General features: G+C 37.6%; 2 long non-coding RNA genes across 4 annotated transcripts in view; one reads left to right on the top strand and one right to left on the bottom strand.

Moving 5' to 3' along the window:
• Window positions 1-24,991, top strand: part of LOC126959113 (uncharacterized) — a 455,629-nt gene that overhangs the window by 348,874 nt on the left and 81,764 nt on the right. The window lies entirely within an intron of this gene.
• LOC126959112 (uncharacterized) overlaps window positions 21,059-24,991 on the bottom strand; it is a 28,550-nt gene continuing 24,617 nt past the window's right edge. For all 3 annotated transcript variants that reach the window (XR_007727481.1, XR_007727483.1, XR_007727482.1), the window contains one exon: window positions 21,059-24,381. This is a non-coding gene — a long non-coding RNA (uncharacterized LOC126959112). The remainder of the gene's footprint in view (window positions 24,382-24,991) is intronic.

Below are 24,991 nucleotides of genomic sequence, written 5' to 3'. Positions count from 1 at the left end.
TAGAATAGAAGCCCTGTCTCAGGACCTGGAATGGTCCTTTCCAGAAGGAGAAAGGACACCGTGGTCACTTGCAGTTGGTGATTGAGATACAAGCAGATCTGGAGCCACAATAGAGATGACACCACTCCATGTACAAAAGAGTGGGAGACAGAGGGAGATGAAACCTGTAGCCCAGGGTTGAGACCTTCTATGTCCCCTAGAGTCCTTTCTTGTCCAAAGTGAAGTGAAGGACCTCCATAGTCCCAAAGCTTGCCACATGAAACCAAAGCTTCTTATGTCCCATTTTGAAGTCCATCTCCTCTACAGTGATGAATGTGTGTCAGAGTGGATCAGATGAGACAAATGTGGCTTTCATTGAGTCTCCAGATGAATTAAATGACCCACTAACTCCATTCCAAAGTTTATTATTTTTTATAGCATCACTAAACAAAACATCATAGGCACCAAAAGTATTGATTTCATTAAGATAATTGACAAAATTTGTCATGATCTCCTTGTGGATAAGCTTGAGAAATTGGATAATGATGTGGCAAAAATGTATCTCAAGAATATTGATGAATTAATCAATGCTAATCTGGACCAGGGTTTCTCAAACTTGAGTAATATGTAGGTCCCTTTCAAAGGAAAAATGTTCTCATGAATTTCACCAATATCGATTTGCTTTTATTGTAATGGTATTAAAATATTTAGACCTAACCCTAGAAATAAGCTCTTTATACTTGTGAAGTTTTATTAAATAAAAGATTTAAATCAAAACAAGTACATGAATCAAATAAAAACATAGTTTAGGTGAATGGTATTAAGTTAACATGACAGATAATATTGTTTGCTGGCACTAAATCAACTGATGCTGAATTTAACATTAAAATGATGAGGGGTTATGTCAGATTCTATGCCCTGCAGCATTTTAGCTTCTCTTTCTAATACAGAAAAGACTTGCTTACATAGGTATGCTACACAAAATGAAACTTCAAACTTCAAAAATTTGTTTGATAGTTTAGGTTAGTAAGTTGGACCTTATAATTTATGAAAATCCTATAAGCAAGACATTTTTACAAAACAATTTTAGTTAATTACTGAAGGTTAGTATTAAGGCTAGTATTTTTAGAAAAGTGAAATCTGCATTAAGTGGGAATTAACTCCATTTATTTCTAGATATGGAAGCAGAATTTCTTTGTATTTATTATAACATTTCCTGCCAAATTGGTATTCTAGAAGAAAGATATTTTTGAAACTAAGTATTCAATCAACATCAGCATTCATTGAGCATATTTCCCAAACTACTATGTGCTCTGTGAATATAGATCTCTCATTACATTTCCCTATTTCAACTTCTGGAAAGCTTCCTTTTTTGTGGGCTGCCATGAAATTATTTGGCTTTCACACAGTACAAACACAGTGGCAGGCACAAATATAAACTTGGACAATGAGAAGGAAGTAGCAATCTCAGTTTATGACAATTGCTAGATGATAAAGAATATGCTCATATTATCTTTAAAGATTATCATTTAGTGTAAACCCATATTTAAAATTCTGGCTCCAAATTCTCGGTCCAGAGTGAATAACTATCATTATTGTTGTTGTTGCTACTTACTTATTTAAAACATTTGGTTGGCAACATAGCCAAAAGAAAGGGGCTGTTGCTGGAGAAGGGATTCAGTCTTTTTCAGTCTGGTGCTGACTAGCCAACTCATCTTGGTTATCTCTGTACTTGAGTTTTCTTATCCACAAATGAAGTTGAAACCTTCTAGAATTGCTGGGTGAGACACAGGACTTTAAATTTTAATTCAGTAGATATCTATTACATAAATTTTAATTCAGTGGATGAAGTAAGTTGTATGGCATTATATGCCAGTGCTCTGAAAACAAAACAATGCTGCACATATCTTAGATATTATTTTAATAGATGTGAGCCAATTTGAAGAAAACTAATTTCTCAACAATAAAAAAACCCAACTACCTCAGGAATACAGCATTAACTCATTGCCCCTGCGGAATTGTTGATTATTCTACCACACTGTAGTGATTATTCTCAAATGAGATTTTCTGCAGCTGAGAAAAGATTTCGAGTGCAGATTCTTTCCCTGGAATCCATGGATAGGCTTCGGGCAGTATTAACCTCTGACTATGCCTGCAACATTTGCAGTGTGTGCACGTGCATTTGCGTATGCATGCACACACATCTAAAGGGAAAATCTTTAGATTTGATCACATTCATGAAGGTGTGTAAAGGATCAAAAACTCTATGAGCCACTGTTTTGGGATGAAATTCTTAACTCTTAGTTCCAGCTGAGAATTAACACTTTAACCTGAAACTCAGCTGTTTTAAGGAGTCATTTTTCTGGGAATGGTCTCCACGGTATTACAGTACTTATTCTCTTGATTATAGTACGAAGTATTGATCCATTTAAATCGGGCAGTTTGTTCTTTCTGCATCACCATCAAATATAAATTGGGACTATAAGTTGAACAATGATATATCTTGCAACCATTGAGCTAATGTCATTGAATTGTGTTACTTAATTTGGAATTATAGCCCAAAATAAGTGATGCTCCATAAACACGTGCTTGATCTCTATAGATGAAACAAACTCTAGTCACAGGGCATCTTTTTAGTTAAGTAAATATGAGTCAGTATTTATCCGGAGACCAACAAGATTTCAGCTGGATCTGGCCTTCAGTTATTTTATTTTATGTTATGTATGGTGAGATCATAGATCCTAACTGTATACTTTAGTTTCGACAACAGCTTACACCTGTATGACCCATAACCCTGGGAACACGACCATGATTCCAGACAGTTCCCTTGCTCCTCTTCTCGGGAATCTTCTCTCCAGAGACTGATCTGGTTTCTTTCATTGCTAGCCAATCCTTTAAATTATTTTAGAACTTTGTTCTAGTTTCTTATTTAGAAAATCAATTGTCGTATTGGCATAGATTACTTTTTTTCACCTTGTTCTACCTAGAGTCTTAAAGATCTTTGGAGGTGGCTGGGGAGCCACTGCCAGAGGATTGGAAGAAGGGGCGAAAGAGGATCTCAGACATTTTAGACACTTTCCCAACTCCCCCTTCAAGTGAAGTAGCTCCCTCTCTGAAGTCTTTTATAAATTGGAATTCCATGTGGGGTTTGGTTTTAAAAGGGGGCTCTACTAGGTGCCTATGAATAGTGGATTGGATAAAGAAAATGTGGTACATATACACCATGGAATACAACTCAGCCATAACAAGGAATTATATCATATCCTTGCGGCAACATAAATGCAGCTGGAGGCCGTTATTCTACGTGAGTTAACACAGAAACAGAAAACCAAATACCACACGTTCTCACTTCTAAGACAGAGCTAAACATTGGGTAGACACAGACACAAAGATGCGAACAATAAACACTGAGGATTCCAAAAAGCAGGGGGGGAGGAAGGGGAACACGTGTTGAAAACCTGCCCATTGGGTACTGTGTTCACTACTTGGGTGTCAAGAACATTAGAAGCCCAAACCTCAGCATCGCTCAATAGACCCACGTAACAAACCTATACAAATACTTCCTAAATCAAAAATTTTAAATAAAAAGGAGTTCTACTTATTTTAAAAATTTATCTGACATAGATCATTGTGCCAAAAATAACTGCAGTGTTTCAGTTAAATCATTGTAGAATCTGACTCTTGAAATGGCAGGTAAGACTTCCTAAGATCCAAGGGAATAAGTAATGGTTGGCAGCTGTGCAGAATGAAGGCTGATGAAATGAGATGGCCCCACATTGAAGCCAGCAGCAACAGGACTTGGGAAAGCAATTCCTCAGTGGGGGCAGCCTTCCCTGAGTGTGCCTTTGAAGTCACATAGAGGAATTTGTTAATGATACTAGTGCATTTTCTGCCATGTTTCCTCTATTTCTCTTGTAAGGTGACCATTTTGACTGTTTCAAGTCAATCTTGTGCCTTAAAATCGACTGGTCTCAGGAACTGGCCGGAATCACTTATGACAATATCTAAGTAAGTTTGGAATTGTCTTATTTTCTCCCCCAAATGCAAGTTCATTGTTTTGTGAATTACAACCTAAGGTCTATCTGTGCTTGGAGGTTTTGCTTTAATAGTAGAAACTGTAAATTATATATGCTAAAAATGTTCTCATATTTTCTGTCTTCTCATTGTGGAAGACAGTATGCCAATTACTCAAGGATCTAGAACCAGAAATACCATTTGACCCAGCAATCCTATTACTGGGTATATACCCAAAGGAATATGATTCATTCTACTATAAAGACGTATGTTTATTGCAGCACTATTTACAGTAGTAAAGACATGGAACCAACCCAGATGCCCATTATGACAGACTGGGTAAAGAAGGTGTGGTACATATACATCATGGAATACTATGTAGCCATAAAAAGGAATGAGATCATGTTCTTTGCAGGGACATGGATGAAGCTGGAAGCCATCATCTTCAGCAAACTAACACAGGAACAGAAAACCAAACACCGAATGTTCTCACTCATAAGTGGGGGTTGAACATTGAGAATACATGGACAGAGTGGGAAACAACACACACCAGAGTCTGTTGAGGGGTGGAGGTGAGGGGAGGGAATTTAGAGGACAGGTCAACAGGTGCAGCAAACCACTATGGCACACGTATACCTATGTAACAAACCTGCACGTTCTGCACATGTATCCTGTTTTGTTTTTTTTTTAGAAGAAATAAAGAAAAAGAAGTTCTCATAATTAAGGTAGGTCAATAGAAGAAACTATCTTTAGAATATAATTTATTTTTTTGTGAACTATCTGCTACTAGTTAAGTTTTATAAAGGGCCCATTAAAGAAGCATCTTTGTTGGTTGGCTGTTTTGATGCTGTATTCCTATATTTCTCCCCCCAAAAGGGCATAAATAATAATATTTTCTATTTATATCTTGATTTACAGTGTGTAAAATGTCACATCTGTTTGTCATAACAACCCTGCAAAATATGTATTATAATCTCGATCTTAAAGATGAATAAACTGAGATGCTGTGAGATTGAGTGACCTGGTCACAGAGGTAGAGAGCACTAGAGGACATACTCATCCTAATATCTAAATGATTAGTGTAGGCCAGGGGCGGTGGCTCATGCCTGTAATCCCAGCACTTTGGGAGGCCGAGACAGGTAGATCACCTGAGGCTAGGAGTTCAAGACCAGCCTGGACAACATGGCGAAAACCCATTTCTACCAAAAAAAAAAAACCAAAAATTAGCCAGATGTCGTGGCAGGCACCCATAATCCCAGCTACTTGGGAGGCTGAAGCATGACAGCCACTTGAAGCAGGGAGGCAGAGGCAACAGAGAGCCGAGATCGTACCACTGCATTATAGCCTGGGTGACAGAGCGATACTCTGTCTCCAAATAATAATTAGTTAAATAAATAAATAAATCACTAGTATATATCATATATCCAGGACCTAGTATCATTTACCTGCATTCTTTAAAAAGTACTGATGTGTTAAGAGACAATGAGTAGATGACTGTTCTTAATCCTAGACCTCAGTCTTACCCCACTTACTATTGTCTTGGAATCATAACTCACAAATATTTTAAAATTTTAATTTTAAAAGAATGTTTCCATGCAGAAAGGAGACAAAATCATTCCTCAAAACTTGAGGAAGTTCCAGGAAAAAGGAAATGATTAATTTCTCTTAAAGCGGATCAGGTAGTTCATCTTGGCAAATTACTCTGAATTAGAAGTCTTCCTTAGATTGTAGATGAAACTTTTCAAGGCTCGCTGAACTAAGAAAAGGCATATTTGACTGCTTGGTGAGAAAAGTAAAAACTAAAAGACAAAGGCTCCTGTGAAAAGTCTCCCTGCAAATGTCTGTAATACACAGTGAACAAGCCAAGCTTTGCTAACAGATGTGCCCAGCCTGATCATTGGCGCCTGATAAAGTGGCATATTATAAACTAGGATTGAGAATATAATTTTTAAACAAAAATTAATCACTTAACTGAATGCACCATTACTTAGAATATGCACTTCCTATCAAAGAAGAAAGAGCATTTAGTCACACATGAGGAGCACCAGTGCTGGAAGGGAATAGAGTCTAGCAAAGCATAACATTGCAATCCTGGGGGCAAATTGGAGCCATGAATCTGGATGAGTCATTGAGGGCCTGAATTCCTACAGCTATCACAGATGAGGGTAAAGAGGAGAATAAACAGCAGAGAAAACAGATGACAAAGGGTGAGACCAGGCAGCTGGACAAAAGGCGGCAGGGGTTGTTAGGACCCCGGGAAGCCACAGGAGGGCAGCAGAAGCAAGCAGCACAGATGTAAGTTACAGAGCGTCCTTTCAGGAAGGGTGCATTTTAAAACATAGCAGTCTGTCGCAGAATCTAGACTTCAAACTGCTGGAAGTTAGTGGAGTATTTCTTAATGGCTCTTATGCCATTAAACTGAACCCAAAACAATGTTTATATTCAATCTAAAGATTCAAAGGATTAGGTAGGAGAAGTGAGTCTGGTGAAGGGATTTTCTGAGCAGGGAAGACAGAAGGTGCATTCTTCCTTTCATTATTTTCTCATTGTCTGCCATCATGGGTCGAGTATTCATGGATCAGTAACTAAGAATTCAGGACAGAGGCTGTGGCCTTTCTTAGAAGTAGTGGCAAACAGGCAGCTAAAGATACGCTAACAAACTCAATCAGAATGTAGAATGAATGAAAAGTATACCTGAGGAAATTGACAATTGATTGACGAGACTCCTTAATTGCTCATTAAAATTATACCTGGGGAGCTACAATGAGGGTCCCTCCAGAAAGGACCCTCTTAGCCACTTCTTGTGCTCCCATGAGTTTTTAATAATTGTATAAATAAAAGAGCATGGATTTTTGCTTAATCACATTTCTTTTCAAAAAGGAAAGTGAGAATCTGTAACTGAAAAAGAAAATACCGTTCCAGCATGCCGTCTGAGTAGTGCCCAAAACAGACCCATTATTATGTTAAGGGCTAATTTTGACCTATGGATGAACTTCTTCACTTCAATTTAAGGACAGAAAGCTCAACTTTTAAGGAAATGGGTGAATCTGCCCTACAATGTTGGGACGGGGAGTAGGAAAATACTTATTTTGCTCAGGGAATGTATTCTTTTCACTCTTGCCCCTTGAGGCTTGAATTTTCTTTTTCATCTTTATAAAAATCTGATAAATTATCAAAATCAAATAGGCTTTAACCAAGAATTCCCTTTCTAGGAAATGATTCCAAAAATTAATCAGATGCAAAAAGTGATGTATGTTCAAGGATGTTTTGAGACATAGATGTCCTATTTACATTTGGGAAAATGGAAAATAACCTAACATTTTTTATAATAATAATAACAATAACAAATCTTATTGAATATTAACTTTGTACCAGATCCTACTAAGCTCTCTTGTTTCTCAAAACAAGCCTAACAGGTAGGTGTTGTTACATACCCGTTTTGGAGATGAGAAACCCAAGCCTCCAAAAGGTTAAGTGACTTGCTGAAGGTCACAAATCTAATAAAAATTGGAGTTGGGATTTTGGTTCCAGAACCCATAGATTTAAAATCTATATTATATATCTTCTTTTTATATAATAGAATTGATTAAATATATTTGGGTACATCCTCATAATAGGATATTTTCCAAAATTAAACATCGTGATTTTTGAAGAATAGTAATGCCAAATGAAAAACAATATAATGTTAAGTGAATAAATCAGGATACAAAATGGTAGATGCAGTATGATCTCAGTTGTATAAGATTCAAAAGAAAAATACCGAAATGAACATGTTTCTGGATGGTATATTGAAATTCTTGTCTTTTCATCTTTTTGTGTTTTCTGGTTCTTTATATGAACATACTTTGCTTCTATAATTAGGAAGAAAGTTATTGTGTAGCAGATGCATAGTGAGGAGACATTTTGCATTTTTATTCTGTAAGAAAATCTGACATAATGAGTGCTGTAGTTTGGATATGGTTTGTTTGTCCCCACCAAATCTCTTGTTTAAATTTGATCCCCAGTGTTGGAGGTGGGGCACCATGGAAGGTGTTTGGGTCGGGGGTGAATCCCTCATGAACAGATTAATACCCTCCCTCCGGGGCGAGTGAGTTCTCACTCTATTAGTTTCCATGACAGCTGGTTGTTAAAAAGAGCCTGGCACCTCACCTCTCTTTCTCTCTTGCTTCCTTTCTTTGTACACATGTGATTTCTGCACAAGTCAGTTTCCCTTAACCTTCCTCCATGAGTAGAAACAGCCTGAGGCCTTCACCAGATGCAGATGCCCAATCTCAAACTTTTTCAGCCATCAGGACTGTGAGCCAAATAGTCCCTTTTTATTTATAAATTACCCATCCTTGGGTATTCCTGTACGGCAATATAAAATGGACCAAGACAATGAACTTGACAGTTGCTTAGGAATTTGTAGGCAAATTTGCATGAGTACAAACATTTGGTGGGAGGTGAGGAACAAGAATCTGACTCCTATCAGTGATTGACAGCTACTGAAACTTGTTGGGGAGAATTATGGTGGCTTATCTAAGTAGCAGTAAAATGCGATTGAGGCCCGTAAATAAAATCACCATGAAGGTGGAAAAGAGCTGCAGTTAGCGGTTGACCCCTGCAATGGTGAACCTTCCCATAGAGACAGTATGTCCCAGTTAGGATGCTTTTGGCTATGAATGACCCAGCTAACATTGGCTTAAGTAATAAGTATTACTTTCCATGAGAAGCTCAGAGGCACAGTGGTTCCAGATTTGGTTCAGCAAACTAATATGCAGCAATGAAGCCAGATCCTTCCAATCTTTTCTCTCACCATTCTCAGCATGTTGACAACATCTCCCCTCATTGTCTCATGATGGTGGCAGTAGTTCCAGGCATCACTTGGAGATGTGACCACATTCAATGTGTATGGAAAGTTGCTTTTCCTCCCATGCACCACTTCTTACTAAGAAAAATCTTTTCCTGAAGCCCCGATATATTTCCCATTGTTCCCTATCGGGTAGGATTACATACTAGCAAGAGAGTAGGAAAGGGGAATGGCTTTTGGGTAGGCAACAGCCATTATCTGCACAAGTTGTTCTGGGTGATGCAGTGAATGGTAGAACTTCACCTGGTCCTTCAGGTGAAGGAGCTGTATATTCAAACATTGTAAACTGGAAGCATAAGTCAGATTTCACATGGAGCACCTTGGATGCATATAGCAATGACTGGGAATGGGAATCAGGGACCAACCTCCTGAATGAGATAAAGATCGAGCATCCTGAGACTTCTGGGTATTATAGGAGAGAAGGCGCAGGTGGGATTCTAGTGATTTAATGGGCACATTTAAAAGAAATGTGGGCTGGGTGTGGTGGCTCATGCCTGTAATCCCAGTACTTTGAGAGGCCAGGGTGGGTGGATTGCTTGAGCTCAGGAGTTCGAGATCAGTCTGGACAATATGGTGAAACCCCATCTCTACAAAAAAGTACAAAAATTAGCCAGGTGCAGTGGTGCATACCTGTTGTCTCAGCTACTCAAGAGGCAGACGTGGGAGGATCGCTTGAACCTGGGAGGCAGAGGTTGCAGTGAGCCAAGATCACTCCACTGCACTCCAGCCTGAGCAACAGAAGGAGATCTTGTCTCAAATAAATAAATAAATAAATAAATAAAGGAAATGTGACCATACATCACGCTGGTAAATGGGATGCTGAGATTACATTTTGATAGAAGAATGAAATTATCTAAGAGGACATATTAGCAAGATAATATGGTAAGGTAAAAATTTTATATAAAATAAAAAATAATAATTTGATTGGTAAATAAGGCAAAGAAAGTTAAAAGATTTTTTTAAAAAACAAGGTAAAGCAATACCAGCAAAGGCATACATGAAGAATAAAAAAAAATTTGGCTAAAAGAAAATGTTAGAAGAATGAAAAGGATCAAATATGGTGATATGACAAAGTCAATTAAATGTATACATTTGACACAGTGAAAAAAAAAAAATAGAAACATTCCCCCAAATCTTGGGACTCAAATAACTTTAGTTCATTGCCTTTCATGTTGTGGTAATTACAAAAGGCCAGCAAACATTTTTTTAAAAAATTTCTTGCGTAAGCCTGAAACCTAAGAAAGGATGTCCCTATAGCCTCTTGCTGAAGTTGGTTATCTCTGGACTTTTATTTTTTTAACCTTCTGGAAAAAACTGCCAACTAACTTTGGCCCAGCTCCATCTGTTCTTCCTTGCTGGCCCCAGTGGAAATGCAGTCTCTGTCTTATTCCTCTGCCTATTCAGGCAGACTGACAAGTCCACGTTCAGTTCCTCCTATTTTAATAAAGCCATCACTTTTCAACAGAAAATTCATAATTGAGTAAATCATATGCAAATCACACCTACACCTGGGGAATTCTGTTTAGTCCACAAAGGACAGCTACCCAATTTGCAAGCACAGCATCTAAATAAAGCTAAATCAAGACTAATGGCACATGTCAAATTCCCAAATGATACGGTCATCTTCTCTCTGTGTTTATTCTAGAACAACAGCACCCTACAAATTTTTGAGGCTTAGCAACTCTGCTTTATTTTTAACTTTTATTTGTTCAGTCTCCCCTTATCAACCCCTTGCAAAAGCTTCTGTGGCCACACAATTATAGCAGACGGTGCTGTTGAGTGCACGTTCAACCCTCTGAGTCCTAGATAGGTAATGAGTTATAGTTATTCCTGATAATGGATATTTTCTAAACTCTTAGCCTTGAAACTTACAACCTTTAAATAAACATTAAGTGAAAGTAACATTTTTGTTACATGTTATTTTAAAAATAGGGAAATACAGATAATTGTGAAAAAAACATCAAAACCATTTTGTTAACATATTGAGATAGGACTTTTTGCTTTGTAATTTTGTGCGTGGAGGCACGCTTTTATTTACTGCTTCAACATTCAACAGATATTCATTTTGTGTTTTCCAAGCACTAGAAACTAGGTGTAAGGAATATAGCATTGAAGAAAAGCCTCTCCTTACACGGAGCTTACTTTCTAGATTCTCTTCACAAAAATGGAATCATTCCATACCTACAATTCTAAAGCCTGCTTTTATTCCATTTAAAGTATATTACATGAATTGTTATGCTAACTATCGATCTGTGCAGTATTTTCAAATGACTACTTAATAGTTCAGCATTTGTTCCATTATGAATCTAGTTCCATAATAATAAAGTTTCCAGTGTGTTCTGTTATTATTGTACGAATAACTTTTCAAAGGAAATTTCTACACTGACACATAAATAAATTGGCACATTTACTTACTTATACAAACTTCACACTCTAGTGTTCTGTTTTGTTTTGTTTTTGAGACAGGGTCGTGCTCTGTCACCCAGGCTGGAGTGCAGTGGCAATATCGCAGCTTACTGCAGCCTCGAACTCCGGGGCTCAAATGATCCTGCCACCTCAGCCTCCTGAGTAATTGGGACCGCCGGCGCATGACACCATGCCTGGTTAATTTTATTTATTTTTTGTAGAGACAAGGTCTCACTGTGTTCCCCAGGTTGGTACCTAACTCCTGGACTCAAGTGATCCTCCTACCTCAGCCTCCCAAAGTGCTCAGATTGCAGGCATGAGCCACCGCGCCTGGCCCACACTCCAGTGTTTTGAGTCCTAGCTCATATACTCCTTTCAAAGTAAACATGTAGATCACTTTACCATTATCTTTATATCTCCTCATATGGATAGTCCATTTTTAAAAAGCAGCTCCCAATTAATTGTTATTATAAACAGCAACAAATATCCCTGTGCATGTACTTACACACATTTATGTGAATATTCATTCCTTTATTTAAACACTTTAAAATTGAAATACGTGCTTGTTATAAAAATTGTAAGTACAGAAATGTATTAAATGAAAAGTATAAGCTACATCCTATCCTTTCTTCCTACTCCTAGTTCAACTCCTTGGAAGTAAACCACAGATATTCTCTGTACATTTATTTTTCATATGAATTTCTTCCACAGATCCCATATGTGCTACCTAGTGTGTTTGATCATATAGTATCCATGCCTTCTCTCCTTCAAAACTGCACCCTGATTTTCAAGAATACCTATTCTTCTTGCACTAAATCTGCTCCAACTACTCCAGCTCCCTTATTTTTCACACAGGTTAAAACAAATTAAAACTATTGCAGCTTGTGGGCCTGTTCACTTGCTGCTTACATAGCCTTGAAAGCTTATCCTCAGATCCCCCTAGCTCCCTCTCTCAACATTTTAGGTTTTTGCTCAGCTTTTATCTTGTCAGTGCAGTATTCCATTACAACCCCATTTACCCCTTTTAAAATGGCAGCCCTAGCCCCACACCTCCCATCTCCCTTCTTGGTTCCACTTTTCTCCAGAGCATTATTCATCATCTGACATTCTATTTTCCTTATGTGAACTTTTGTTTATTATTTGAATTCCCCCATTAGAATGTAAGCTTCATGAGGGTAGGAATTTTTGTCTATTTTGTCCACGGTTATATTTTTCATGCTAGAACATTTATTACCATATAATAAATAAATGCTTAATGAATATTTAATAGATGAATAAATAGCAGTGAAGGGCACACATAAGTTGAGAGCTAACTAGACATTAGTTTGAGTCTCAACTTCACTAAAGCTATAATGATAGCTCTGTGATCTTAGACTAATTTCTTAATATATCTAAACTTCCATTTCTTCATCTGTAATGGAGGGTATTCAAATTAATTGTTTCATAGGGTGTTATGACGATTAACAGAGATTCCATCATGAAAAATGTTTAAGGCAGTACCTGGCACATAGCAAGCACTCAACAAAGCATTTATTCTTCTTCTCCTTCTCCTTCCCCTTCTCCTTCCCTTCCCCTTCCCTTTTCCCTCCTCCTCCTCCTCCTTCTTCGTCTTCTCCTCCTGCTCTTCTTCTTCTTCCCCTTCTCCTCCTTCTACCTCCTCTCAATCCTCCTCCTCTTCTCCTCCTCCTTATTCTTCTTCCTCCTCTTTCTCCATTTTGTTATTATTATTACAAGATAAAAAGCAAAACCATGTTATTTTTTTCCTTAGAGTTCCAACTTTGTGCATAGCATACAAAGCATGTGGAACCTTTCATGTGCAACAAGCTGACACATGTCACTCTCCAGTGTATCCTAGCACTGCAATGCAGGTAACACTGCCAAATCAGAAGTGTCCTTCTGCTTTGCTCCACCAGAGTAATTTGCTACTAGGGCAGTCATTTGAATATGGGGACACTGTAGCCTCTTTCTACATGGTATGGAATGGCCATAAAGATTGGTCTAAGTTTAGAGTTGCTCATGTTAATGAAAACCTGGAACCTGGGACAGTGCCAACATTTCTGTATTAGTATGTAAAGACATACCTGAGACTGGGAAAAAAGAGGTTTAATGGAATTACAGTTACACATGGCTTGGGAGGCCTCACAATCATGGCAGAAGGCAAGGAGGAGCAAGTCATGTCTTACATGGATGGCAGCAGGCAAAAAGAGAGAGCTTATGCAGGAAAACTACCATTTTTAAAACCATCAGATCTCATGAGACTTATTCACCACCAATAGAACAGTATGGGAGAATGATTTAATTATCTCCCACTGGGTCCCTCCCACAACACGTGGGAATTATGGGAGTACAATTCAAGATGAGATTTGGGTAGAGACACAGAGCCAAACCATATCAGTTTCCTCGAGTGTTTTAGTGATACACTCTAGGTTCATACACTCAAAATATATAGCTATCCCATTCCTAGTTCACAGCAGTAAAGGACAAATTAACAAAAGAAGAAACTCACTTAGTTTCTTGAAATTCAAGAAAAGAGGAAATGACCCATTTGTGTTTCTCACAGACTAATTCCCAGAAACTTTTAGCCAAGACTCAGGCTCCAAGTTTAGGCATTACCATATTTTTCATTCACTCAACAAAGTTTTTTAAATAAACACTATGGGGAAGTCACCATAAAATATGCCATGAAGACTCTTTCTGCCTAAAGAGAATTGTTACTAGTTATAAAAGTCATAAAAGCTGTTTATTGAGAAATTATTTTGTTTCAGGCATTCTATGCAGGAACTTAAATCCAAAATGATTGGGGTGTGGCAGATATGATGAAATCTACATTATAGATAAGAAAACTGAGGTTCAAAGAAGTTACCTATGTAAGGTCACAAGATAGACTGTGACTGAGCCAAGGGTCAAACCCAATGCTGAAAAACTCGAAAGCCCACGATTTTTGCAACATTTTATATTGCTTCTGAATATTTTAGAGGGGAAAAATATAAAAGCTTATCAATAATATGAATTATATATAAGTTATTCAATTGCATCCAAGAAGCATTTATTGAGGATGTAAAGCACTGTTCTGCATTTGAAGGAGGTATAAAGCCTTGAATAAGATAGTCTACCCAGATCTTCTTTAGGGGATTGTACTCTAATATGTACAAATAAGTGCTATAACCGAGTTAGCAGAGAACCTTATTTCTGATTAAAGAAGATCAGAGAAGGTATCACAGATAATGTAAGTTAGCCACTTCTGGAAGGTTGTAAGAGTATTTCAGCAAGTGGAGAAGGGTGGGAAAAACACAGCTAAGCACAGACACTTGGTGTGATATTGAGCATGAGTGAGTAGTCTGAAAGGGCAATTACTGTTGCACCAACCTGAAAGAGCTATAAAGAGATTCACTGGCTATAGGAGGCAAGCCACATCATTGCCAGGTAAAGAGTCATGGGAGACTGTAGACCAGGAAGGTTGAGCTGGATGATATCACAGCAAAAATGCAGCAGTTCAGGAAAATCTGGGTGCAGAAGGATTGTGAATCACAGGCTTGCAGTTGCTGGGCCACACGAACTGGAGAGATGTGGTAATAATGGGGAGAAGACTGTGTGTAGAACCAGCCATTCTCAAGGTTCCAGATGGAACTGTGGAGTGGTGATAGGATCATTTCAACAGGCTCAAAATGTCCATTTCTGACCAGCTGTCCCCTGGGTTTGAATCATCAGAATCTTCAGTCTGGCAGTAGGATTACTTTGAAAAGGCTTCACTAGAGTGGGGGCCTGGTTTTTGTTGACAGGAATGGTGTGGAGCAGCCTTAGGTTAATGGTATGACTACTGAAAAGTAAACCCTCAAATGCTAGAGTATTTTCCCAGGGTACTGTCTTAGCCCCAACAGATCAACAAAGACCTTTTTGTAGAATATTGCCAAAAAAGATGCTTTTGTTTTGAATGCTCTTCTAATGCTTCCTGAAAGTATTAGGTTGGTGCAAAAGTAATTGCGGGGTTATTTTGCCTTTAAAAGTATTGGCAAAAACCGCAATTACTTTTGCACCAACCTAGTATTTGATTGTTCCCTACTTCAAAGTGTTTTATTGATGCCAGAGAAACCTAAGAAATACTCTATGGGGGTTTAACTCAGGTATCTATTGTTTTTTCAGTTACAAGACCTACTGTTAGTTTAAACCTTGACATAGAAGATAATAGATAAAAGCATACTGTTATTCTGGTAGAAATTAAAAGTAAAATGGCTGCTCAGGTGAGGCTGTACTGTTTTTCTGTTATTCTGAATTGACTGGCAGTTTGATTCAATGTATTATTTTACACTGAAAATGTATACCAATAACTATGGCTATAACATGTTTAATAGTATAATTTATTATGGGTACATTTTGGTTATTGAAAAGATACTGCTTTTAAAATGTTCTTTTTTCTTCTTTTTTGAAACAAAGTCTCACTCTGTTGCTCAGGATGGAGTCAAGTGGCACAGTCTTGGCTCTCTGTAACCTCTGCCTCCTGGGTTTAAGTAATTCTCCTGCCTCAGCCTCCCGAGTAGCTGAATTACAGGCATAGGCCACAATGCCTGGCTAATTTTTGTATTTTTAGTAGAGATGGGGTTTCACCATGTTGGTCAGGCTGGTCTCAAGTGATCCGCCCGCCTCAGCCTCCTAAAGTGCTGGGATTACAGGTGTTAAAATTTGCTTGGTTGGTTTTTTTTTTTTTTTTTTTTTTTGAGACAGAGTTTCACTCTTGTTACCCAGGCTGGAGTGCAGTGGCCCAATCTTGGCTCACTGCAACCTCCACCTCCTGGGTTTAAGAGAGTCTCTCGCCTCAGCCTCCTGAGCAACTGGGATTACAGGTGCCTGCCACCACGCCCAGCTAAGTTTTGTATTTTTAGTAGAGACGGGGTTTCACCATATTGGCCAGGCTGGTCTTGAACTCCTGACCTCAAGTGATCTGCCCGCCTCAGCCTCCCAAAGTGCTGGGATTACAGGCATGAGCTACTGCGCCGGCAAAATGTGCCTGTTCTTGTAATGATGTCTTAAAGTTCTGAACATCACATACAAAATAAAACCAAGTGTTTTCATTCTTAAAGTCCTCACCGGGAAAGAAAGTTCACCTCAGTGCTGCTGAGATTTGCCCCATTCTCTAAAGTGGAAGAAGCTGTGAGGAGGCAGAGTCGAGAGCAGTACTACTTTCAAATCAGGAATCCCTGCCTCAAGGCATTGCCCCAGAGCCATATAACCCACACAGGCTGTTCACCTTTCTTAATGTTAGAACCTGACCTCCTCAAGAGAAGAATCTTGTTAATCATACCAACAACTATTTTGTTCTTTCCGCCTCGTGCTTTGCAAGGCAAAGGGGTGCAGGAATTGGAAGGGAGAGTGGATACTCCTCCTTCTCCTGCTACTACTACTATTGCTACTGCTGCAAACGCTACCAATTCTTTGGCTGCTAGCTTTGTCGGGCATTTTCTATTTGCTATCCCTTACTCTAAGCATTCAAATATACTAATTCAATCTTTATAGTAACTCTATCAAGTAGCTATTTTTAATCTCCATTTTACAGGTGATGATCTGAAACAGAGTGATATGGGTAGGCTTTGTGTCCTCACCTAAATCTCATCTTCAATTATAATCCCCAGGTGATGTGGGAGGGACCTAGTGGAAGGTGATTGGATCATGGGGGCAGTTTCCCCCATACTGTTCTCGTGATAGTGAGGGAGGTCTCACGAGATCTGATGGTTTTATAAATGGCAGTTGCCCCGGGCTCTTTTTCTCTTTCCCACCACCACGTGAAGAAGGTGCTTCCCTTTCTGGGATGATTGAAAGTTTCCCGAGACCTCCCCAGCCATGTGGAACTGTGAGTCTATTAAACCTCCTTTCTTTATAAATTACCCAGTCTCGGATAGTATCTTTACAGCAGTGTGAAAACAGACTAATACACACAGCGAGGATACATAACTGAGTTTACACCACTAGTAACTAGTAGAGTGTGGTCTAACTTAATCTACTTTATCAGAAAATGAAAGCATTAACATGTACTCTTTTAAAAATATTTGTTGACATACTCCAACATGTAACTCCATGATAAAATTTCGTCTATGGAGGCTGAATAAACAACTGAGCCACTTGGCCAGCTTTGACCCTCCAATATTTTTCTATCTACAAAAATAGCACAGTTTATCATCTTTTTAAGAATAAGGAGGTTTATAGTTAGAGGCAAAGTGGAGTCATTTTTCTGCTTCCATGACTAGGAATTGGTATCTTTTGTATAGTTGTTTAAAGGTATGTTAATAAACGTGAGGGAATTCACATTGCCTATCTGAAAAGTTAGTTTGGCTTTGTTGTATTGGGTTTCTTTTGGGAGGACATAAAGTGATGTGAATTCTTCTAACCCTCATTCCAGGGTATAAGAAAGAGATAAACAGCAAAGTCCACAAAGGCATACTAATAATTGCCTACATAGTATGTCTGCTTGGGGCAATGATATTTCGAGCCTTGGAGAAAGACTCTGAGGTACAGCAGTGACAGTCGGCCATTAAAAAACTTTCTAATATGATCTGAGAAGATGTCGAGCTTTTTCTGCAGTTAAGAGATTAAGGCCGGGCGCGGTGGCTCAAGCCTGTAATCCCAGCACTTTGGGAGGCCGAGGCGGGCGGATCACAAGGTCAGGAGATCGAGACCACAGTGAAACCCCGTCTCTACTAAAAATACAAAAAATTAGCCAGGCGCGGTGGCGGGCGCCTGTAGTCCCAGCTACTCAGGAGGCTGAGGCAGGAGAATGGCGGGAACCCGGGAGGCGGAGCTTGCAGTGAGCCGAGATCGCGCCACTGCACTCCAGCCTGGGCAACAGCGTGAGACTCCGTCTCAAAAAAAAAAAAAAAAAAAAAAAGAGATTAAGATATGGTTATTGTCAGAGTCATAAGACTGCTATCCATGTAGAAAAGTTGTTTAGTGTAAAAATTCCATGAAATAAATTCCTTCATTGAGGTTCAATACAGTTCAAAACAGGACATTTTGTTTCAGCTGTGGACCAGATAGGAAAGACTAGAGTAAGAGCAAGGAAATCATGCAGACTGGGAAGAAAGATGAAGGTAGCATGTGAGAAGAAAGTAGAAGGAGGCAAAAATCAGAGAAGGAACAAATTACAACCCAATCATTAGATGAGTATAAAAACTAAAAATATTCTGATTGATGTAATCCTGAGAAGTTTCTTTTACCATTGTTCCTTATGAAATTCAAAAGGGTGTTCTGAAAGGAGATAATAATTTGGCAGAAAATATGGCTTATTTTTCTTCCTCTTTTTTCAAAGATTATGATGTTCTAAATTATGGACACATTGCCTTAAGCCTTTCCTTATGGTATCTTTTGTGATAGAGAAAATGTAATTCTAATGAAATTATTGTTATTACTCTTTTCCTTTAGAGTCTGTACAACTTATGCCAGCCATTTCCCAACTTTGATGCCATGAGACATTTCCTTAAACTTTCTTATAAAAGTTTTACAATTTTGCATTTTTTACATTTAAATCATTAATCTATCTAAATTGTGTGTGTGTGCATGCGTGTGTGCGTGCATGTAAAGCAAGATCTAATTTTACTTATTGTTCCATATGGAGAGCCAATTGTTCCAGAACAATTTATTGAACAACTATTTCCTCATTTTTAATGTTGTCTATGTCATATTTCAGATTCTCATATGTACATAAATCTGTTTTTGGACTTTTGATTCTGTTCTATTCTGTTTGAATTACAATACCCTTGGAATAAGTCCTGAAATAAATGTTTTTACTCTTTTGTATGAATATGATGATCAAATTCATACAAATGAATCAAATTCCATGATATACTCTGCTGAAGTTTTGATAGAAATGTCTTTGAATTTGAGGAGAATTATTATATGATGATATTGTACTCTTAAACACAAATAAGGTGTTTCTCCATTTAGGGCTTCATCTATGTTTTTCTAAGTTTTTCAATAAAGATTTATAATTTTTTCCATTAACATGTTTGTACATATTTTATTATCTTTATTTGTAGGTGACATATAGTTTTGTTGCTATTATGGATGACATCTTATCACCACCATCATTATAATAATCACTAGTGTAATATTATTACATATTCTGATTGATTTACTAATTGTCACATTACCACCAATTCGAAGTTTGTGTAGTCTCTTATATTTTCTAAGTAACAATTATGTTGTCTGTGAATAATTGTTTTTCTTTTCTAATTTTATTGGAGGTTTGATGGGGTAATGATATTTATTTTTTAACTATCTCTAATTTTCAGATTTTTAAAAATCAACTCTGAGGTATAATTTTTATAAAATAAAATCCACTCATATAAAGTATACAGTTTAATGAGTTTTCCATTTTATCCATGGTTTTTGATAAAAACCATCAAAATCAAGCTATAGAACATACACATTAACTCAAAAATCTTTCTTAGGCTTTTCTTTTTTTTTGAGATGGAGTCTCGCTGTGTCACCCAGGCTGGAGTGCAGTGGTGCGATCTGGGCTCACTGCAAGCTCCGCCTCCCGGGTTCGCACCATTATCCTGCCTCAGCCTCCCAAGTAGCTGGGACTACAGGTGCCCGCCACCACGCCCGGCTATTTTTTTTTTCTTTTTTGTATTTTTAGTAGAGACGGGGTTTCACCGTGTTAACCAGGATGGTCTCTATCTCCTGACCTCGTGATCCGCCCGCCTCGGCCTCCCAAAGTGCTGGGATTACAGGCGTGAGCCACTGCGCCCGGCCCTTTCTTAGGTTTTTCTAAATTCCCTCTCCCCCAGTCTCCGGCAACCACTGATAGATCTATTTTTACTTGCTATAATTTTGTGTTTTCTAGAATTTCTTATACATGGAATCATCTATTATGCAGGAATCATATATTTATAGTCTTTTACAGCTCACTTATTTCCTTTAGCATGATATTTTTTATATTTACCCATATTATTTCACTTACCAATATGTCAAATTTTATTGCTGAGTAGTAGTCTATTATATATCTATACCAAAATTCCATTTATACAAATCGATGAACTTTGAGTTGTTTCCAGATTTGGGCTATCACAAATATTTTTAATGTCTTTTGTGAGGAAACACACTTTCGTTTTTATTTTGAGACGGAGTCTCGTTCTGTTGCCAGGCTGGAGTGCAGTGATGCAATCTCGGCTCACTGCAACCTCCTCCTCCCGGGTTGAAGCTATTCCCCTGCCTCAGCCTCTGGAGTAGCTGGGATTACAGGCGTGCACCACCCTACCCGGCTAATTTTTTGTATTTTTAGTAGACTGAGTTTTACCATGTTGGCCAGGATAGTCTTGCTCTCCTAACATGGTGATCCGCCCGCCTCAGTCTCCCAAAGTGCTGGGATTACAGGCTAAGCCACCGTGCCGGGCCACGAAATACACTTTTTTGATAATGCCTAGGAGTGAAATTGATATGTGAAATACTAAGTGTGTGTATAACTCTATAAGAAACAGCCAGAATGGTCTTTCAGAGTGGTTGTATAATTTCACACTCCCATCAACGATACGTCAGAGTTCCAGTTGCTCTGCATCTCCACTGAAATTTTATGTTGTTAGGTGTTGCATTTTAACTGATGTAATGATGATATCTCATTGTGATTTTAATTTGCATTTCTCAGATGATTAATTATGTTAAGCATTTTTATGAATTGGCCATCTTATATCATCTCTTGTGAATTGTTCGTTCAAATATCTCCCTTTTTTTGTTTGACTTCTTAATGCTCTTACATGTCCTTTTTATATAGTTTATTATTTATGTTTATTTATATGATATATTTCAAGTTAGTTTTGGTGAATTGTATGAGTAATCAAAATTTATTGTTCTTGTTGTTTTTAATATGAATATCCTGTTTGTTTCAGAATCACGTTTTTAAAAGACTATATCTTTTTTATGGTTGCATAGTGTTCAAAATGAACAGGATATAATCCCAGAGTACTCAGTGTATGAAAAAACACAAAAATCTCAACTGATGATGAATTCTCCCAGGTTTTGTGTGTCTGAAAAAGTTTTTGTTTGCCTTTTTTTAAAATGATATTTTCATTGCATATTTTATTCTGGCCTCGCACCTTAAAGATGTTGTTCCATTGGTTTCTGGTTTGCATTACTTATGACAGGAAGCCTGTTTTTTTTTTTTTTTTAAATATATTTCTTGCTCTTTACATACTGTGTCTTTTTTCCTCTGGCTACATTTTAGATAGCTAGTTTTTAGCAATCTGATTATGCTGTGTATGTGTTTTTTGTGTGGAAGGATGTTGGTGGGGGGGTGTGTGTGTGTGTGTGTGTGTGTCCATCCATCCTGCTGGTGGTTCATTGAGTTTCTTGAAACTAGGTTTATAGTTTTCATAAAATTAGAAAAATTTTAGTCATTGCCCTCGTTTCATCAAATTTAAAATTTTTCAGTCATTATTCTATACCCTACTGTCTCCCAATATACATACTTAATACATTCTATATTTGACTGAGACTCTGATTTTGAGGGGTGTTTTGTTTCTCTGTATGCATCCATTTTGATAAAATCTGCTATGTGTTTATATTTATGAATTTTTTCTTCTGCTTGCAATCCCATCTATTGAAATATTATTTTCTATTGTATTTTTTCATCTTTAAAATTTCCATTTGGTTATACTTTTTAAATATTCTATTTCTCCCCTTGTTATGTTAATGCTTCTTATATCCTTTAGGTAGTTTTAATAGCTCTTTTACGATTCTTGTCTGCTAGTTCCATTACTCTGTTATTTATGGGTCTGTTTCTATTGAGTGATTTTTCTCCTGATCATTGGTCATGTTTTCCTGCTTCTTTGTATGTCTAGTATTTTTTCAATTGCATAATGAATATTGTAAATTTTATATTTTAGAGTGCTTGGGTTTATGATGTTTCTTTAGATTCCTGGGACTTTCTCTGGCAGGCAATTTATTACTTAAATATTACTTTCATTTTTTTCCAAGATTTGTTTTTAAGCTTATTTCAGGCTTAAAGTAGCCAATATTTTTCTGGGGCTAATTTTGCTGCACTTCTAAGTCCTGGCCTTTCTTGATTCTCTATTGAATTTCCTCAGCATAGAAAATCATCTCTTTACTCTAGCTGAGAAAGCTCAATTTCCAACCCTGTGTGAGCTTTAGGAATAGTTCAGTATATAGGCCCCAGTTATTATTCTTTCCCAATATATGAGTTGTCTGTTACAGCATAACAATATTTCCACAAACTTAGTAGCTCAAAACACATTTATTATCTTGGTTTCTGTGGGTCAGAAGTTTGAGTACAACTTAGCTAGGTCCTCTGCAAGACAGCAATCAAGATGTCAGACAGGAGTGTGGTCTCATCTGAGGAAAAATCCCCTTGCAAACTCACATGGCCTTTAGCAGCATTCAGTTCCTTGCAAGTGGCCAGACCAGTGATCATAGTTGCTCACTAGCTATCAGCCAGAGGTTATCTCCCAGTCCCTGTTGCATCACCAGTAGGCAGTTCACAATATGGCAGCTTGCTTCTTCAAAGCCAGCAAGGTAGAGACTGCATGGTCTCTACCATGGTTTCTCATGGTGTTTTTGATTTGCATATCTCTAATGATTAGTAATGGTCATGTACATGATTCAATGTATATGATTAGATTACATAAGATTGTAGTGCCCAGTCTCATTCTTTTGCATGTGGATATCCAGCTTCCCAACACTGAATGTTGAAAAGACTATTCTTTCCCCATTAAATAGTCTTAACACCTTTGTCAAAAATTATTTGAACATATATGCAAGGGTTTATTTCTGGGCTGTTCATATTCTATTCCGTTGGTTTACATGTCTGTCATTATGCCAGTACCACATTGTTTCGACTCCTATACCTTTGCAGCTTTGAAATTTAAAAATGTGAGACCTCCAGCTTTGTTTTTCAAGATTGTTTTGGCTATTTGGCATCTCTTGATATCCCATACCAAATTGGAAAGAATGTTTCTATTTCTTACAAAAAACTATTGGGATTTTGATTAGAATTTTTAAAAATCTATAAATCACTTAGGGTAGTATTGATCTCATAAAAATGTTAAGCCCTCCAATTCATGAGCAAAGGCCATCTTCCCACTTGTATTTTCTTTAGTTTCTTTCAGCTACATTTTGTAGATTTCCTAGTTTAAGTTTATTCTAAGTATTCTTTTTGATGCTATTACAAACAGAATTGTTTTCTTAATTGCCTTTTTGGATTGTGTCTAGAAATCAACTGAATTTTGTGTTGATACTCTATCCTGCAACTTTGCTGAATTCACTTATTCTGATAGGGTTTTTAATGGAATCTTTAGGGTTTTCTACATACACGATCATGTCATCTATAAATGGAGATAATTTTACTTCAACCTTTCCAATTGGATGCCACTTATTTATTTATGCTTATTTGCTCTGTCTAGGATTTTCACACTATGTTAAATAGAAGTGGCAAAGCAGACATCCTTGTCTTGTTAATCTTAAGGAAAAAGTTTTCAGTATTTTACCATTGAGCATGATATTAGCTGTTTTTAAATATATGGCCTTCTTATGTTTGGTTGGTTTCTCTCTATTCATTAGTTTCCTTTCTATATGGTAGTTTGCTACTTTCTCTAAACATTTAATATTTTTTTTTTTATCATGAAAGGGTGTTGAATTTTGTGAAATGCTTTTTCTGCATCAATCAAGATGATCATATGGGTTTTTTCTTCATTTTGCTAATGTGGTATATTATAGTGACTGATTTTCATATATTTGATTATCCTTGCATTTCAGGAATAATCTCAATTGGACAAGTCATACAATTCTTTTGGTATGCTGTTGAATTCTGTTTGCTAGTATTTTATTGAGGATTTTTGCACCAGTATTGTGAAGCAAATAACGTCTGTTGCCTATCACCATGAGTAGCAGTTTTAGGACATCAAACTCCTGGATGGTTTGCATGTATCTTCCAACTTGCAAGAAAATTGCCAAGAAAGGCACAGCTTACACAGGCATTGGATGGAGCAATGCTTTACTTACGTAAAGAACAGGCAGAAAAATATCAGCTTAAATGGCAAGCAAGGGTCCTTCATGGCCAACAGATTTTGCCTCACAACTAATGCAAGGAAACTGTCTACTGCAAGCGAAGAATCTTGACCTCTTCCCCATGGGGTCTGAAATATAAAAAGTGAGGGGTGAGCCTGGGCTCCAGTGACACACATGCTTAAGCAGAACAAAGGAGTATACACCAATCCTGCAACAGGGAAAGATATTCCCAAACACCCAAATAATGCCCAGCACAAGCTGCAAGGGCTCCTTATTTTCCTGTAAGGAAATGTTCCAGGCTCACAGCCAGTCTTATGTGACTATGCAGAAGACAAGAATCCGTGCATGACTGCCTTTTCCCACAATTTTCCATCAGGGATAGTGGTCTGTAGTTTCCTTTTCTTGTAATGTCTTTGTATCAGGGTAATGCTGGCCTCGTAGAATACATTTGGAAGTGTATTCTATTCTATTTTTTGAAAGAGTTTGAGAATCATTGGTGTTACGTCGTCTTTACACTGTGTTTGATAGATTAACCAATGATGCCACCTGGGTTTAGGCTTTTCTTCGTTGAGAGATGTTTGATTATGGATTTAATCTGCATACTAGTTATAGGTCTGTTCATATTTTCTTTAATGATTCAGTCTTGGTAGGTAGTGTTTTTCTCAGAATTTATCCATTTTATCTAAGTTATCAGGTTTGTTGGTATACCATGTTCTTAGTACTTTCTTGTAATCTTTT

Source organism: Macaca thibetana, chromosome 7 (genome assembly GCF_024542745.1).
Source record: "Macaca thibetana thibetana isolate TM-01 chromosome 7, ASM2454274v1, whole genome shotgun sequence".
NCBI lineage: Eukaryota > Metazoa > Chordata > Mammalia > Primates > Cercopithecidae > Macaca > Macaca thibetana.
Note: the sequence above shows the minus strand (reverse complement) of the source record. Positions and strands in the feature narration are given on the sequence as shown.